A 6,100-nucleotide genomic window follows, 5' to 3' on the forward strand; every position below is an offset into this window, starting at 1 on the left:
CAGGAAGCCTCAGAGACAGAGCCTGGAAGAGCCCAGGGTGGAGTTAGGAGGCTGGGAGAGGTCCGTGTCCCTTAGGAAAGTCATTTGCCTTTCTTGCTCAATTTCCTCATCTCTGAAGTGACTTAAGCAACCTGTGTTTGTCTCATTTAATCCATGCTTTTGTAGGGTGACCACAATACTATATTTGTGCTGTAGGCCTTGGTTTAACCCATGTGTCATGATACACACAGACAGGTACACAATGCACACACATACAGAGGTACACACATGAGTACACTATACACAGATGCACATACACATTGTGTGAAGAGCTCTGCAGGTCAGCCCACATTGGGAAGCAGGAAGGCAACCACACAATTACATTATATTCCAACTTCTATGGACAAGAACAGATGCTTGGACTTGAGCTCACCTGTCCTACCCGATTATTAACAAACATGTTTCCTTACAGGCTGGCAGTCTGGAGCAATGGGAGACTGGAGCCTTCTGGGGAGACTATTGGATACTGCACAGGAGCACTCCACAGTCATTGGCAAGGTCTGGCTGACGGTCCTGTTCATCTTCCGAATCTTGTTGCTGGGAGCTGGGGTGGAGTCGGTGTGGGGAGATGAGCAGTCAGGTTTCACCTGCAACACCCAGCAGCCGGGCTGCATGAACGTGTGCTACGACAAAGCCTTCCCCATCTCCCACACCCGCTTCTGGGTGCTGCAGATCATCTTCGTGTCCACACCCACCCTCATCTACCTGGGGCACGTGCTGCACATCATGCGCATGGAAGAGAAGAAGAAAGGCAGGGAGGAAGAGCAGGCAAAGGGAGAGAGTGACTATGGCCAGAAGGATAGGCCCCTAGTGCGGGACGACCAGGGAAAGGTCCGAATTGCAGGGGCCCTCCTCCGGACCTACATATTCAACATCATCTTTAAGATGCTGTTTGAAGTGGGATTCATTGTTGGACAGTACTATCTGTATGGCTTTGAGCTGAAGCCACTCTACCACTGTGACCAGTGGCCCTGCCCCAACATCGTGGACTGCTTCATCTCCAGGCCCACAGAGAAGACCGTCTTCATCATCTTCATGCTGGTCGTCGCCTGCCTGTCCCTCTTACTCAACGTGCTAGAGATATACCACCTGGGCTGGAAGAAGCTTAAACAGGGCATGACCAACCACTATGGCCCAGACACTGCTGAATCCAGGGTGGGTGCCATAATATCTGGGGATGTGCTCCCACTCCCCTCCCAGTAGGCCACAGACACTGGTACTGTGGGGTGCCCTTCTACTACACGCACTCTGTCTCTTCCCTGGGATGGGCAACAATCATTATTATTCCAGGGCCCCTCCACCAGCAACAGACTTCAACATGGCAGCTCTTTCCCAGACACAAGGGAAGGGCCACCCTGACAAATTCTACAATAGTAACCACCACCTGATAATGACAGAGCAGAATTGGGCCAACCAGGAGCCTGGGCAGCAGATTCTGTGAGGAAGGTCTCCCCACCCGTGTCCACATCTTCCTCCTTTACCCCTCCAGGCAGCCCCCTGCAAACCCCTCAGGAGGGCAGGGAAGGCAGCAAAGAATCTGTCATATTGGAGAATGGGGACAGAAGCATCCTGGGAGAGAGCGGATTGGAAGTGACTCCTGATGAGCGGCAGCAGGCAGTGACCCCAGCTGTGGAGATGCACATGCCACCTTTGCTCTCCACAGACCCCAGACGGTCAAGCAAGGCCAGTAAGGCCAGCAACAGTCAGGCCAGACCCAATGACTTAGCCATCTTGGTGGTCTCCCCAGATAGCTTTATAATGACCACTTTTCTAGCATCAAAACCAAAGTGCACTTCAATTGAGCAGCTAGAGAGCCTATAGTGACAGAGAGCACAGGAGCTGGGGGAGAAGACCACCCGAGAGGTCAGGTTTCTGTGTCAGTGCTTGCTGTCCTTAACGCTGGAGGTGGAGTGGGGAGGGTGACAATGCTTTCTACGGGGGATGGGGGCAAAGTGGCTGATGCCCTTTAAAGATATTCATGGTACCCAAGAGCCCTGAGCCAGAAGAACTTCTCAGGTGTTTCTGTCTCTGTGGCGGACTGTTCTGCGATGATAAAGAGGCAGGTGTCCGCAGTCACTTCAGTTTGGGGCCGTGGGGTTTTCTGTCCTGAGCTCTCCGGAGCCTCTGGGCAGCCCAGAAGGCCTCAGCTGCACTTAGCCCTATCTCTGTTTGATACTTTTAACTCAGAGTTGAAGTTCATTTCAGGTATTTGCCAAACTGCACTAAAAGGTGACTTAGAGCAAGCCTATGTAGTGTCCTTTGAGATTCTGAAATTGCATGTGAAGCCCAAGATATCCAAGTGCAGGCTTCATGACAAGTAACAACGAACAGTTCCCCCAGAGGCAGAGATTTGTGGGTGATGGCACAGAGGTGGCTGGGAAGAAAGCAGGTGGAATACAGCCACACTTGAGATTACTTTTAACAACTGAGGAAACGGAAACAGTAATGTGGCAGGCACTCCTTTGTGTGGTTGTTTTTTTATTTTTTATTTTTTGTTGTTGTTATTTTCTGCTTTGAATTGTACGGATAGGTCTATTAATCCCACTTTCTCTTTTTCTAAAAAATGTAAGAAATGTATTACTATTACATGGATACTGACCAAAATAGTGATTATTTGTCCCTTTTCCCACCAGTAAAGATTTGAAATTTCTTTTAAAATAAACGCTTTGACTTCATGAGTCAGTTCATTACTATGAGAAGGTACAAAATGAAATAAAAGCGGGGAAAAACTTAAGTGCCTTTAAATACTTGAAGTTCTAAAATGGGAGGTTAAAAGTAACTGCTGCTGCCAGGAAAATTATTTATACAGGTGAATGAATAAACTACACCTTTTTAACAGTGCAAATGAACTTCCTGTTTCCTAACCATTCTTTGTGGGCAGCCCAGTAGCTTTCTAAAGGGTAAATAAAAGTCTGTGCATTCACTCCCTGTGTAAGTGCACGTGTCATTTTGTGCGAGGGCCTGATTTGTCATCCACACGGGTGGCTGCTGTGACAGGGAAGGCTATTTGTGAGGGTGAGTGTGGCTAAAAGATGACAGAATTTCCTGTCCTGCACACACGCTGTTCTGTCTCAGCCAGTGCCTGAACCGAAGAGCAGTGGTGGTGCTGAGTGTGGTCCTCATCACACTTGTCACCTCCAACAGCCACCGCTTGTAGTTCTTATGCAGCAGAACACCGTCCACTGTCAATATGACCTGTTTCTTTTTATGAATCCCTTTACTTTTCTGACGATTCTTTTGTCATGAAAAGACTTTGATTAATGTGAGCAGATAGTTCTTTAGTGTGTTCAGCTGGCTGTGGTATGGGCTGACCATCTCCTGAGCTTAAGCTAAGCTAACTTCCGACACATGTCCTGCACTCTTTCTCAGACACAGGGACCAGGAGAGGGAGGTAAGCCCCCCAGAGAATAAATAATTGACTGTTGTCTCAGTTCTTCCAGGGCTGGTGCGTAAGTACTACCACTGTGGGTGCCTGGGAGAGAAGGTAGCCGTCACACACAGGGGATTCTCGGGTTGCAGTGAAGCTGAGTCCTCCCAGCTGAGAAAGGCCACTAGAAAGTCCTAGTGTGAACCGCACTGTGTCAGTGAAGCTGTGGTTGTTTAGAAAATGCAATAGCAGTTATCAGACAGGGAAAGTGCAGCTCGTTGAATGAGTGTGAAATTTGTCCAGATTCTTTGTCCTGGAGACTGTTAATAATGATGATAAACTTTTAGGAGCACAATTTGATACTGAGTGGGGTTGGAGGTGTGAGTGGCACTATAATTGTGTTTAGTTTTTGCATTTTAAAACAGGATTTTATTCCTATATGTCACAAAGAGGCCACATTCAGTTGACCACAGTCTACTTGGCCCACTCAAAGTCTTGGTAGGATATAAAATTAGATTCACCTCCTTGAAAAACCTGTCATTTATACAGAAATTAAATTCTGCAATAGTGCCTATGGGATTTCTGCAGCTGAATGTTCTAATTTCAATTCTTGTGAAAAATGAACACACATCTTACAAAGCTCATATTTGAAGGATCCGAGACCCTGAAGTGGGGCTCCTTCTCCCTCCCACTGAGAAGTGGGAAAGGTCAGTCTCTGTTCAACCCATCATTGTAAACGTCCAAATGTCAAGAGAAACAGAAATCGCCTCTCCCTTTGGGCCAGATTCCAGATATTATTTTTTCTAACCTGTTAATTATTTGGAAATTTCACTGAAACAATTTTCCTCTCAATGTAAAAGATTATTTTTTATCCCTAAGTTTATTATTAAACCCAAATTCTATACCTACGATATTTACACATATTTTTAATTTGTCATATATAAGGCAATTATGTTCTTCCATCTCTGCATTTAGAAGCCCAGCCATTCAGTTGGCACTGCACACTCTGTAAAAGTTAAGAAAGGTCACTTTCACACATCACTACATTCACAGTGCCCAGATCCCCAAATCCACTTTTTAAATTAGAAATCATCTCTTATAAAATCACTTTCTCTTTTTAAACTTTATTTGCTGAGTTATTCCTTTCCCCCATGAAATTGACAAAAGGATATCTTAAATTAAAAGAGAGAGAGAGAGAGAGAGAGAGAGAGAGAGGTAAAAATAGCAAGTCGGAATATTCTGATATTCCCTGGCTTTCTTTGATCTTTAATTGGCATCATCATAGAGTTCTCATACAAGAACACCTAGAATATGAACTGTGGATGCAATTCAGTCTTTTAAAAAATTAACCTGATGAGATTAGGTCTCTTCTTAGTTTAGGTTTTTCTCCCTATTAATACTTTACTTAATTCTTCAGTATTTCTAAATAAAATTTTTTTATTTTAAACATTTTCTTCTGATATTTGTAACAACTCTTTAAGAACTCTAATAAATCAAAGTTTTAAATAAATATAGGAGCTTTCAAATTCTTGTATATATTCCAATATCATTTATAAACTTAGTCATATGCTCTTAAACATTTTAACTACAAGTCTAAAATTAATTACACATTTTACATGAAAACATTTTATGTGAAAAACCTATTTTGCCAGATGTTTTAATATGCCAGATTCCCTTAAAGATGACAAACATACAATCTCCCAGGAGGTGACACTGACAGAAGACAGGTCAGGGATTGCCTGGAGTCAGGTTAAGGAAGGAGTGACTGCAAAACAGATAAGAAAACTGTACTGGTGGCTACATTTAGACATTTTTCAAAATTCAATAAGCTGTACCTTAAAATAGACTTATCATGTTACTTATATGCCCACAACATTGACTTAAGGGGAAATATGTATATGTGTGTTTGTGTGTGTGTGTGTATACCCATACACATACAAATTCTCAATGGATATAAAACCTAAACTTAACACAAAAGGACTAAGTCTTCACTCTCATTGACTTTACCATCTCTACATTTAATTCTATACAGTTTTTTAAGTAGTTGAGATGAGATCTGAAAGATGAGGTGTGAGGGGACACCAAGCTAAGGAACAGGAGGGGTCAGTTGAGGTTCTCCATCAAGAGGTATAAAAAGCAGAAGTAAGCAGTCAGATGGCACTTGAATTTCTGCCAGTTTTGGACCAGCTGTCACAAGATCTGCTGGTGGGCTAGGTGGAAACAGGGACTGTACCACACCTACATGCCTGGGGACATAACTGAGTAAGGGATACTGGCCAGAGGGAGTGTGTTAGTTTCCTGAGGCTGCTGTACAGATTACCACAGACGCAGGGCCTTGAAACAACACAGATTTACCCTCAGACAGTTCTGGGCGCAGAGGTCTGAGGTCAGTGTTACTGGGATAACACCTCGCTGTGGGCAAGGTTGGTTCCTACCAGAGGCCCAAGGGGAAGACCTATTCCTATTCCATTTCTGGAGGTTGTGGCATTCCCTGGCTCCTGGCTGCAGCACTTGTCAACACCCACTTCTGTGGTCACATTTCCTCATCTGTGCTACTGTCAAATGTCCCCTCTTATAAGGGCACTGGTGGTTAGAGGACTATCTCTCCATCTCAAGATCCATAACTTAGTCACTTCTACAAAGTCTCTTTTGCCATGTAAGGTCAGATTATCAAGTTCCAGGTACTAGGATGTG

General features: G+C 44.4%; 1 pseudogene across 1 annotated transcript; it reads left to right on the top strand.

Annotated features, from left to right (window-relative positions):
• The first annotated feature begins 468 nt into the window (after positions 1-468).
• LOC308245114 (gap junction alpha-3 protein-like) lies at positions 469-1,877 on the top strand (annotated as a pseudogene). Its single transcript has one exon. The product of its transcript is annotated as a gap junction alpha-3 protein-like (transcript).
• The last annotated feature ends 4,223 nt before the right edge of the window (positions 1,878-6,100 follow it).

This window comes from Plecotus auritus (assembly GCF_963455305.1).
Source record: "Plecotus auritus genome assembly, chromosome: 3".
Taxonomy (NCBI): Eukaryota; Metazoa; Chordata; class Mammalia; order Chiroptera; family Vespertilionidae; genus Plecotus; species Plecotus auritus.